Here is a 13,987-nt window from a genome sequence, read left to right as displayed (position 1 = left end):
AAAAAACCATAAAACACTGCTCAGGAAGTTTTATTAGAAAAGTCTGTGAATGAAAACAAGAAAAGACCTAGAGCTTATAGTCATATTCTGGTCAGAGACTATCTCAACAAACTAGGAAACAAATCAAACAAATCAGCAACAAATCAGGAAACTAATAACTCAGAATAATAAGGTCCCGATTTTATTCTCCAAAAGATAGGGCTGACTAAATCAACCCTTAACTGCTCCCAAATCTCCCGGATATCAGGGATACCATAGATAAGCTGATTTTCAACAGAATGCACTTTCCACATTCTATCCAAACCTACACACTACAAATAATCTTGTCCCTCACATATTCGGGTGGGTGGCATTTGTCCATGTTCATAGTCAAAACAAGGAAAAATTAGATCCAAGGGCATTAACATGTGTTTTTGTGGGGTATTCTTAAACTCAAAAAGGGTATAAATGTTATCATTCCCTATAAAAAGGTTCTATGTTTCAGTTGATGTTACCTTTCATGAACAAGAATCCTATTTCACTACTCCCTATCTTCAGGGGGGAATTCAATAATGGAAGATAAGGATAAGGTTGATTTTTTACTTCTTAATCTGCCATCGTTTCCTTCATCACTTCTTGTGTCAAAACAACAGTCTAGTCCCATTGATGTATTCACCGAGCCTACTGAAAATATCTCCACCGAGCCAACTGAAAATCCAAATCCCGAACCTACAAATCCGGCCCTTGATAATGTGAGATTTGGCAAAGGCAAGGTGTTTTCGAGAAGAAAGATGGTTGTCCCTGAATCTGTGCAAGTCCAAGACTCCAACCTAGATCCTGAGAATGGGGTAATAGTTTATAAGCCTTCTTTTCAATCTAAATCTGATATGAACAATGATGACCAGGACCTCCCTATTGCTGTTACGAAAGGAGTTCGAGAATGCACAAACCGACCTCTATACCCTCTTGCACATTTCCTGTCCTTTAACACTTTTCACCATCTCTAGAGCCTTCCTTGTCAGCCTAAACAGTATTGCCATTCCTACCACCTTATTTGAGGCTTTAACCAATAAAAAATGGAAGCAGGCTATGAATGTGGAGATGGAGGCGTTAGAGAAGAACAAAACTTGGAAGTTGGTGAAGTTGCCAGAAGGAAAGAAACCCGTGGGGTATAAATGGGTTTATACGGTAAAATATAGAGCAAATGGATGAATAGAAAGGTACAAGGCTAGGTTGGTGGCCAAGGGGTATACTCAAACCTATGGGATTGATTACCAAGAAACTTTTACCCCGGTTGCAAAGATGAACACTGTTAGAGTTTTATTGTCATTACCAGCTAATTGTGATTGGGATTTGCAACAGTTTGACGTCAAGAATGCATTTTTGCATGGAGAACTAGAGGATGAAATTTATATGGAGGTCTCGTCGGGTTATAATAAAGATTTAGCTGTTGGTACAGTATGTAAACTAAGGCCTTGTATGGATTTAAGCAATCACTGCGAGCATGGTTTAGGAGATTTGCTAGAGTGATGACAACCATGAGATATAAGCAGAGTCAAGGAGATCACACTCTGTTCATTAAACACTCATCTTCAGGTAAAGTCACAGCTCTCTTGGTATATGTTGATGACATAATTGTGATAGGTGATGATGATAGGGAGAGGCATATTCTAAGTCAATGTTTGGCTAAGAAGTTTGAGATCAAGACGTTAGGAAGGTTGAAGTATTTTCTTGGGATTGAGGCGGCTCATTCTAAGTAAGGCATTTTCATCTCTCAACAGAAGTATGTTACAGATCTACTCAAAGAAACTGGCAGGACAACATGCAAACCAGTGAGTACTCCAATAGAACCGAATCTTAAGCTTGGAGAAGCAGAAGAAGATGCTACGGTGGATAGAGAAATGTATCAACGGTTAGTGGGAAGGCTTATTTATCTATCTCACACTCGGCCCGATATAGCATATGCAGTGAGTGTGATTAGTCAGTTCATGCACAATCCGAAAGAAGCTCATCTGCAGGTGGCATACAGAGTCTTAAAATATCTCAAAGGGACACCACATAGAAGCATTCTTTTCAAGAGGAATGGAAGGTTAGTTCTTGACAGAAGATCAACTTCTGGTTATTGCACCTTCCTTGGTGGAAATCTTGTGACATGGAGGAGTAAGAAACATAATGTGGTAGCACGGTCTAGTGCTGAGGCGTAATTCTGAGCAATGGCTCAAGCTGTGTGTGAACTACTATGGCTGAAGATCGTTCTAGAGGTTTTAAAGATTAAGTGGGATGGCCCAATGAGACTGTATTGTGATAACAAATCTGCAATCAGCATAGCTCACAACCCGGTATAGCATGATCGAACAAAGCACATCGAGATTGACATACACTTCATCAAAGAAAAGATGGACAGTAAATTGATTTGTACATCTTATGTATCTACACATGGCCAACTTGCTGATATACTCACCAAGGGTTTAAGTAGTTCAGTGTTTCAGAGTTTTGTATCCAAGCTGGGAATGGTGAATACCTATTCACCAGTTTGAGGGGGAGTGTGGGAAAATGTGAATTAATAAGCTGATTTTACACGTGTATAGACTAAATTAGGAAAGTTTGAATGTAACAATTAGTTTCCCTAGAATTAGGCTGATTTGGTTAGTTTCCTATTTTATTGGGATATCCCACAAATCATAGGATTAGATGTAATCTAGTCATTTCCATTTCTATAGCTATGATTTCTGTATATAATCCTATAGCTGATTGTAATTGTAGAGAAGCAATAACAATTTTTCAATTTTACACTCAATTTGCAACAGTTTTTACTCTTCTTAATACCTGCCACAAAAAAGGAACATCGTTTAGAAGTAATAGCCACAAGCAAGAAAAGGATAGCAATCAAAACATCAACATTAATAAAAGAGAACTTTTCAGCAGCAAACTTGTATTAATCAAGCACAAAACGTGTCCTACACTTTTATGGCAATGCACTGACCATCTAAAAAATGAATTTTTAAGAACTCATTCTTGAGACATTGATATACTTAGCTTCATATCGGTATTGCCAAAATGAGAAATTGGGAAAAACATGCTATCACCTATTTGCAAAGTATTGACCATTTTATTTGTCAGTTAAGCCTCACAGAAAACTGCAATCCAAGCTTATCAACAAAACTGATGAAATACGCATTCAAAATCGTCTCTCTAACCAACTTCCATTTTTCTTTCTTTCTTTCTTTCTTTTTCTTTATCTTCAGAGCACTATTTTTCTTATGTAATTAAAAGGAGAGAAATAATAGAATCAATATACACAATCAGACAACTTCCACGCAGGGGAAAAAAAAAAACAAAAAACAAACAAACAAACAAAAATTCCTCTATTCTTATCAAACTAATTTCACAAATCTCAAAGAAATCTCACAAATATGAACTTCTAACACTATCCAAGTACTAGTACCAAACTAATCAAACTAATATCAATCTTCCAATAATTGTAAATTAATCAACAAAAAAATCACAAACAGCTAAACACAAAAATTAAGAAAAATAACAATTTTCATCAATATATTAACCAAACATCACAATAGCAATTTTCAACAACCAAACAAATCCCCAAAACATCAATCAATAATCAACAAATTCCACAATAAAACAAATTCCATAAAATAATATAACTAAATTAGACTTCAAATTAAAATTTCAAACACAAAACTTCAATAATCGATAAACTCAACTTCAACTTCAAACAAAAATGATGAACACAATTGAAGCTCTTTTCATTCTTATAGTCAACAACTGCAAGCTTGGGCAAAACCTTGACAAAAATCTCTTTCTCCTTGTCACTCTACCATTTTCTATTTTCGCAAAATACAAAGAGGCCTGTTTATTATCTCCATGTTTCCCACTCACTCCTCAATTTCTCAATCTCATCTTCACATTTTGCAAATGCAACAACATAACGCAAGTAACCATTATTATCCGTCCAATGAGATGAGATTTCCATTCCAAAGCAACCCACTTTGACAATTGTGAAATCTATGAAATCCCAGCATAGAATAGAATCAAAGGGCGATGAACGACTATAACAGAAGGGTCCACATCTCCTCAAATACTTGGTTTTCCCACCACAAAACGACTATAACAGAAGCGTCCACATCTCCTCAAATACTTGGTTTTTCCACCACAAAATCCCAACTTCAACAAATTTGCAGAAAATCAACCATGGAGGAGCTCAGCTTGCAGGAGGCTTGAAGTCGGTTCGCAAAAATGCCCAGCGGTCGCTGATGAGCTATATCTAAGCTCTTAGAGTATCTCCAATGTAATGCTATAATTGATGTGCCAATTGTAAATTTAGTATTTGAGTATAAAAAAAACTCTCTAATTTAATGCTATTTGTTGTGTCAAATTTTCCATATGCTATACTTTGTGACAAATTTTCCACTAAGTATAGTATATGGGAAATTTGACATTTAATTGCTATTGGTTGAAATGTTTACTTTTTCATGTAATCAATGCAACTTTTACATTTTCTAATTATTTTAAACATAAAAGTTTACTTTTACAACTTTCAAAGCTTAATAATTATGGAAAAAAGTAAATTTAGCATTTCAAATAGCATTATGCATTGGAGCAAAAATGAAAATAACATACCATATCACACTTTTTTATGGTAAATATATAATTGGCATTAGCATTTGTTTTGGAGATGGTCTTAGGGTTTTTTTTTTTTTTTTTTTCAAAATGCACTTAAACCAAATATAATAGAATTTTCTTTTCTCATTTTTCTTATTTGTAACAGTTTGTTAGTTTTATTATTATTACACGGAGATCACCATACAAAACATGCTCAAATCTAATGAAGAAAACATTTGCGCAAATGGGTGTGTTAATAATATTATGCCCTATATCAATTAAAATGGCACACAAGATGCTTTTGTTTTAAGACTCAAAATAAATTAAAAATATATTTTGAGCATGTACCACAGATAACTAATCAAACTAAAAGCTACATTGCCTTTTTTTCAACCAAATCTCTAGTTAAAGATATATCAAACTCGACACTAAAAATCACTAGAATGGGGAAATGTCCTCAGCCCAGTACGCATGGAACTCCAAAGCACGAGAAGCTTGAGATATAGCTAATAAAATGATGAAGATATAGTTTTTTTTTTTTTTTTTGGGTAATCATGATGAAGATATACTTATAGTCTAAGGCTTACTTTTTAGCACAACAGCGGCGACAGTGGGCACAGCGGCAGCGAGGTGAGCACAGCAGCTGTGGCGACCGGCGAGGGCACAACGGCGGTGTAGGCAACGTCTAGGCGGCACGGCGACGTGGGCACAGTAGGGACGACGTGGGCATGGCAGGGACGGCGCGGTAGATCGGTATGCACGGTGAAGATAGGGGCGAGGAGAGGGTGGGTTGTAAGGAGGCTAGGGTTTGAGAATTGTGTTATGGATTCGGTTTTTTGTTCAAGTTAGGAAACGTTTGGTTCATGAATTAGAATCATGTGATTAGAATTATTTTCGATTTACGTGTATTTTTTGTGAGAGAAAACACTGTAGCGAACCATGAACTATGATTCAAATCATGGTTTGAATCCTCCAACCAAACATCCCCTTAATTGACACAATTAGTCTTGAATTATGCACAATTTGTAAGGGGATGTTTGGTTGGAGAATTCAAACCATGATTTGAATTATAGTTCATGGTTCATTATAGTGTTTTATTTTACAAAAAATACACATAAATTAAAAATAATTCTAATTACATGATTATAATCTATGAACAAAACGTCTCCTAACTTTACTTTAGTACCTGAACTTTTAACTTTAACGAATTACTCCTTAGAATTTTAAATTTTTTACCATGTTGATTGTTGATTCATGCACACTAAGTGGATGTTTGGTTGGAGGATTCAAATCATGATTTGAATCATAGTTCATGGTTCGTTATAGTATTTTCTCTCATAAAAAATACACGTAAATTGAAAATAGTTTTAATCACATGATTTTAATCCATGAACCAAACATATCATAAAATTGACTATGGATTTATGAAATTCCACTGAATTTTTCACATAAGTAGTTACATAAAATGCTAAATATTCTTTTATCGTTATTACAAAACATTAAAAATTAGAACAATTTGTAGTTCATTTAACAATTTTTTTTAAAAAAAAAATTTCAGTTACTAAGGTCTCGTTTATTTTACTAGTATAAATCATAATTTAAATTTTTGTTGTAATATTTTTTCTCGTAAAAATTTAAATTTAACTTTTTCTACTACAATATTTTTTTCTCACATGAATTCACTTTTTAACTTGGGGTCTGTTTGATTTATGCATTTAAACCAGTGATTCTTGATTTTAGCATTTGAAATTTAAATTTTTTTAGAGGAAAACACTATAGTAGAATCAAAATTATAGGTTTAAACACATGAAACAAACAAGCCCTTAAGTTCTCAACTCTAAGGCTGTAAATGGGTTGGGTTGGTACGGGGTAGTGTGTTTACTTGCTCCGCCCCAAAGGGTGCGGGTTGCACATATTTGGCCTCAACGATATTATAAAAATTTCACAACCCAATGATATTTGGGTTGGGTTGGGGCGGGGCGAGGTGGGTTGGGTGGTCAGGTTCATCATTCAAAGAATCAAAGTTCACTTTAACATTCAAAGTTCATCATTAAATAAAAATAATAACTCCAACTTTCAAAGTTCATTATCAAATAATATTAATCATCAAATAGAAATAATATTGATAATCAAACATAACTCCAACATTCAAAATTCATCATCAAATAAAAATAATACTGATTAATCCATCATCAAATAGATAGCAATTCAAAGTTCAATCTAACATCAAACATGAAGCAAAGTAGTCAATCTAACATCAAACATAAAACAAACATAAATTAGAGGCTTACTTCAAATCCATCCAAAGCAAGCACTGCAACAACAACCATCTTTATTAGTCAACACTCATAGGCTCCTTATCAGGCATGTTTGTGCGGGTTGGGTTGGGGTGTGCGGGTTATTATAGACCTAACCCACAAACCGTTCCAAACACCTCGGCCCAGACACTTAGTAGACCGAAAAATAAAAAATAATGTTATAAGTTACCTTTTTCGGGTTGGGCTTTGGTGTGGTGAGTTGAGTTTGCGGGTTGTTCGGGTTTATGTACAGCCATACTCAACTCGAACAAGCGAAATGAACGAGGCCTAAGGGTCTAAAACGTGATTATCTTTGAGAAATTTCAAAAATCATTTATCAATTTTAGTACGTGAGTATTAAAGTGGTCAAAAATTAAAGATTCAAAGAGTAGTTTCTTAAAATTAAAAGTTGAGGGATTAAAATAATACAACGCACATAACTCAGAGATTAATAGAGTTAATTATCCTCTGATTTATAAAACATGACAAGGCTAGATATAAATTAGTTATTTAGTGTGGTAGTGTGTATTTTATTAGTGTGAAAATAATTTTAGAACCATAAAAAAGCATTTTTTAAAATATTAAAAAGAATACTATCAGAAAAATATTATAAAATTAAAAAATTATATGGTGTGTTTTTGTTGGGCGGTTTAGGCAATCCAAAATATTAGTTAGGTATTGCTTAGTGTAAGGATTCTGAACCCGGAACCATGATTTTAGTTCAAAATCAGTGTTTATTTACAAAAAGTAAAAAGTTGTTTTGATTTGACTCACCAATAATCAGTGTTTGGTTAGGATAGTTCTGATTCAAGGTTTAAAACCCTGATAGAATGTTTTAAACCATGAATCACCCTTGATTCTAAAACCACTCATCTATTAGTTTTGGTCGGTTCAAACCCCCGATTTTGATTCTAATTTCAGAACTATGATTTGAATCTAAAATTATGAATCATAATTTTAATTTCAAAATTAAAATTAGAATCACCTTAATTTAAATTCTCATACCAAACGATTCCTTAGTGATTAGTTCTATTTGATTTAGATTGAACTTGAGCTGTCAAATTGAGTCAAGTCAATCCGAATCCCGTTGGAAGATCTAAGCCTGAAACTCTAATTACATAGACTGAGTAGCCTTTATATTATTATTTTTCGAAATGAGCTGGGTCGATCATTTATTCTTAAGGGTCGGACCTTTCACCATTTGGGCCGGAGGGCCCAAATTTACGCCTCTGAATTAAGCGTATTGGGCTTTTTTAACACCTATATTTTAATTGTTATTTTAACGAAAATAGTAGAAAATAGGTCGATATGAAAAGCTTAAGGAAGTATATAGGCCAATTTTTAGTTATAAAAATTAATAGGTCATAACTTATCAAGTTATAATTTATAATCAGATAAGTTATGGACAAACTTGTCAAGTTATGATTCATAGTCAGACAAATTATGGATAAAAACTGTGATTTATGGACAATAACTTGTCAAGTTATGGTTCATAACCAGACAAATTATGGACAAAAATAGTAATTTGGCCTATTTATTAACTTATATAAATTGTTGGCGTATTAATTTTAATTCATTTCAAGTCTTAGCATATTTTCCTCTTTCTCTCTTATTTTAATAATCATATTATGTTTTTATATTATATAAAATTTTAATTATCATGATATAATATTATTTAGGGGCTCATTATTTGAGGGCGTGAAAGGGAATATGAGAAAAGGACGCAAGACCGAAACTAGTACTAGTATTATCATTATTTTCCTTCAAGTTTATATAATTAATTAATAGCACTTAGTTTTGCTTCTTTAAAGTTTCACATGGATCAATTAATTACAATTAAGATATAATTTGAGAACATTTATTAATGTGGGCGGGCAAATACAATCATTCAAAAAAAAAAAATTATCAAAGTTACAAATGTAAATAGATAAAAAAAAAATGTCAAATATGTGTAGCAAGAAAATTAATTTTGGTTTTTTTTTTAGTTTGAGAACTATATCTCATATTTGATGATTTCCATATATTTATTTAACAAGTGAATTAATTTGGCATACACACATATTAGTTTAGGGATTAAATTTAGCACAACTTTTAACATGAACAATAATTCTAAAAAGAGAATATAGTTCATGTACCTTTTATAAGATAAGATTAACGGTTATGGGGAACCATTTATGACACATTTTAAGTTTAATAACTATTTATGAGACAAAATTGATTACAATGACTAATTTTAGGGAGAGAGTAAAGTTTAGAAACTATTTATAAATTTATTCCTTGATTTTATGAAAAATAGATGTTGGAGGCATTTGTACAATAAAATATATAAAAGTTGAATTTTTGCTATATAAGGGGTGTTTTGGGTTTTCATTTTATTTTATTCTACATAATATTGATTGAAAGTAGATTTTAGTACTTCTAAAAATTTGATTGGTCATATGTATGGTAACTGGTAAGAGGTTACTTTAAGACTCTTTTCAAAACGCAAAGGGCAAATGTGGTATTTTGAAGAAAATGGGGATGTTTTAAGCATTTTAATAACAAGATTGATAAAATGGTGATTTGAATAAACACGTTTTAGACATTTTCACTAACTAATAACAAATATTGCTAAGGCGACCATAATTTAAAAAATAGATATCATATATTTGTTCATAATTAGGGAAAATGAAGGAAATAGTATATTAGGAGAGGGGAATAAAAATTGATAACATGTTTTTGAGGAAAAGGAAATTAGAGGTAAATTTTGGATAAAAAAAACTCTAAAATTCATTAACTACCCTTGGCTCTCTAAAACTACTCTAAATAAACCATAAACTCCCAAAACACCATTGATCGAAGTAATTACAGTCCGAAATGAAGTGCCCCGCCACGATTCACAAATAGAGGGCGGATTGCCCATGGTGGCAGTGGCTTTACGATTTTTGCTTGGGGAGACCACGAATAGAGGGTGCATTGTCAGCGGTGGCAACGACTTTGTGATTTTCGTTCAAGGAGATCACATAAGGCATATTACAAGCGGTGGCAAAGACATTCCTATTTTCACAAAAGGAGATTGCGAATAGAGGGCAATGGTCTTGCTTCTTCGGTGAACATATTGCCATTGCAGCTTCGCGATGATCTATTGCTAGATTTTAATGATCTCAACACAATTTAAACAAGATCAAAAAATAATAATCTAACTATAAATTTGAAAATACCATAAAACTTGTTTGAGATTTAGGCATACATTAAGGTGGACAAAGAAAGATTACCTCTTCTGGTAGACAACGAAAGGCGTCGTCCACGGTCACCGGAATCCACCAATGGGTGGCCAGAATCAATGGAGAACCTGTAAACATGAGGAAGAATGGCAAGAGGTGCTCTTGAGCTCCTCCCTATCTCTCCCTCTCTACACCGTTCGGCCACACCCCAAAAAACCCCCAACAAGCACATCAAAAACAAAAGGGTGGCTAACTATATAACCAAATAGGCCCAAGGGCTTTAAGCAATATTCATTGGAGAGGGTATCTAGTCCAATGGGCTGACCAAATCTTATGAGATAGAGGGAGTTCATATGCCTCAAGCGAGTCAATAAAACAAGTGTCCATCCCATTATGGACCGATATTTAACATACATGCATGTGTTAACACAGTTGTCTATAAAATGCTTTAATTAATTCAGAGTGAATTATTATGATTATGGAAGTCCACATAAAAATATTCCAACAATCTCCCACTTGGACGACATAATCATATAACAAACATTCACTCATCACAGCATAAGCATCAACTAAAAATCTCACATAACAAACACAAGTCCAAAATAATCATGCATAATAATTTATCGACATGATATAATCATTATACATAATGTGGCGCTAGAGATTCATCAAAGCATGACGACAACTTTAATATATGGATCGAAACTAATGATAGAGACTAACAACTAGATGTCTCTTTTCAACTTGTCACTTTGCCAACTAAAAAATGTGTCAACACAAAATCACACATAAAGTGACAGATCCATGAATGTGCATGTATTATTTGAGGCATAAGCAATCCTTATCAATAACAACATGTCACACACAAATGGCAGTAAACTCCCACTAACTCAATACAACTACACACTCCTTACAGTCTGAGTGGGATGCGTGTTCTTAAAATACCTAATAGGTAAGCCTTTAGTGGAACTACCAACATGTTGTTTATAGGCGTGTTTTCAATAACGATGTGGCCTTTACAATTTCTCTTTACAAAAATAGAACACACCATCATTATGCTTAAGTGGACAATGCTCATGGTGTTCTAAGAAAAATATACTATTATGGAACTTTCACAATATAGTTTCAGCCGGTCCAGAAATGGAGTGAACTACTCATAATGCTGAAACAAGGTTCCATAATCACATCACACAAATAGCCTCACGATACGCCACGTATACTCCGCATCACAGTCAAGGACGCTACGAGTGTCTATTTGACACTTTTCAACAAAGTAGCTCTTCCTTTTATCATTTATGCAGCCTGTCTAATCGGCATCACGAGATCCAACTATAACAAAAGTGTTAGTTTGCTGATACACAACTATCTGGTATTTCATTCCCAGTTAATTCAGTAATAATAACAACAATCACTAAAGTACTGAATATGCATGTCAACAACAAACATAATAATAAGACGTGTGCATACTTAAGCATACATCTGGCTGCTAAACATGTAAGCATAAGGGACAATTTGATATGATATCTCTTACTTCACCATAAAGACATTACACATTTGAGAGTTTGTCACTTTAACAAATAATGCTACCAGGAGAATAAGAATGCATACTGAACCTGTTCGAAACAAGAACAATATAGGTTTTCTGAGATGACTAAAAATGCACTTATTCTTGTCATGGAGAATCTACATGCCTAGAACATAAGAAGCTTTTGTAAGATTCTCATACCAAAATGACTAGGCAGCATGCTATTTGTCTCAACCAGTAGGTCAGAATCATAGGTGCGAGCAAGCTGTCACCGATAAAAAAACAGAAACATGCAACTGCTCCCACTAACTTTACACATATGCATTTATCAACAACGCTCTCCATAAAGTTAATTTTAGTGACTGTCTCATCCTAAAATTGAGACGCTACTAACTCGGTGTTATCCATACACTCCTACTCATCATAGAGTTTCTCAACACATTAATGGAGTTAGGAAATACATCCATTCTCAAGGTTATGTCTATTTCATCATTAACAAATTCATAAAGAGATTCATACCATATATAATGGATTGTCCCATTTAGCGTCAAGATAGCGGAGATACAAGGATTTCTTAAGGCTAAATAAAATAAAAGGGGCAACCAACAATAGACATGTAAAACAAGATCATGCAATTTGCCCTTTACTTAGCCTTCCCAATGATCCAAGCCAATATGATCATTGTGTGCTAGAGTCCATTGAGCAAGAATAGAACTCTTTTGTAGGTAAGGACAATTCATCAAACATCACAACCAAATGCATCAATCCACCACCGATAGGGTAGTAAAGATTATGTGGTTCATGACATCCAAAAAACTTCCTTACCGGTCTAAGCATCCTACCAAATAATTAATTATCGATAGGATAATTTAATTGCATGTATGGATCTTAGCAATATGGTAAATACATACATTTATCATTAACACTCTAATATATTATTTGACCATAATATGAGTTTAGTAATTATGCAAGTCTACACATAACCATTCACAATATTCTCCCACTTAGACTGCATAATCAAAAACATGATACTCATATAATACAAAATGTCAAATAATAATATGTAAACAAAATACATGGATAAAGACAACAAGCTTAAGCTCCAACAAGACTCAAGCGTCCTACCAAGCAATAAAACTATTGATAGAATAATTTCATTACCCGTAGGACTTTCAGAACATAATCAACAAATTAAGTTTATCCATATAATCCCACAATTTGTTATTTGATAATAGTATGTGAGTTAGTGATTATGCTAATCTAAAAAAAATGTTTCTAATTTTCTCCCACTTGGATAGCGTAATCAAAACACATGATACTCATATAAAACAAGATATCAAATAATAATGATAGCAATAATAAATAAATTATGGATAAACTTATAGCTTAAGCTTTGCATATGAGCTTCTATCTAAAATTTTTATTTTCACTTTAACACAAAAGAGACCATGTATGCCTATACAAATAATTAGACATTAAAACATTAAACACAAAATGGGCATTTCAAAATTGAACAAACATCCATATTATATGTCTAAATTTTATTTACCAAAATATCAAATTATGTGGGAGAATAAATAAAATATGACCATATAATATAGAGTAACAAACATGCCCCAAAATTTTAGGTCTCAAAATAGTGAGAATTTAAACTACCTTGAAAATATATGAAAATTATTAAAATAAACAAATATTTAAATAAAAATATTTTATGGTAGCTCATGTGCATCCATGTAAAGAGTGTGTATATCCCAATGTCCTTTTTCAAAAGAAAATGTTAAATTTTGTGGGAGAGCTTCGTAACATACGCAGATAATTTGACATGTTTAGACTCACGACAAGCGAGTACATAAACATTCACTATTGTCGAATTCTCACAATTAAATATGCCATATAATAATAACAACATAATATAAATTTTATAGTGTCAATCATCAAACAAATTGTATACGAAATGCCCAGAAAAAATTTGTTTGAAAATTGTGAGAATTAGCCACCCATAAAAATATACAATCAATAATATAAAAATATTAAAACATGATTATATGGTGGCCCAAACCCAAAATAAATCATTAATTGGGTAGGAAATGAAAAATGGAGCGCAACGGCGGTCAAAACGGACTTCAGATGTGTTCGTACAGACCGGTCAAAGTTCGGTAAACTTTTTTTTTTTGGTCCCCAAAAACGACATGTCATTTTGGGCTTATAGGAAACGACATGTCATTTCACCAATACGACAACCGCTGTTAAATGTTGCATATGACATGTCATTTTTCGCAAGGATGAAACTGTCGTTTGGAGCTTCCCTGAGCTCTGATTTCTGCAGAAAAGATCCGATCGGATCCGCGACCTGACCCACCGGA

The sequence above is a fragment of the Morus notabilis genome, unplaced genomic scaffold (genome assembly GCF_000414095.1).
Source record: "Morus notabilis unplaced genomic scaffold, ASM41409v2 Scaffold184, whole genome shotgun sequence".
Classification (NCBI taxonomy): Eukaryota; Viridiplantae; Streptophyta; class Magnoliopsida; order Rosales; family Moraceae; genus Morus; species Morus notabilis.
Note: the sequence above shows the minus strand (reverse complement) of the source record.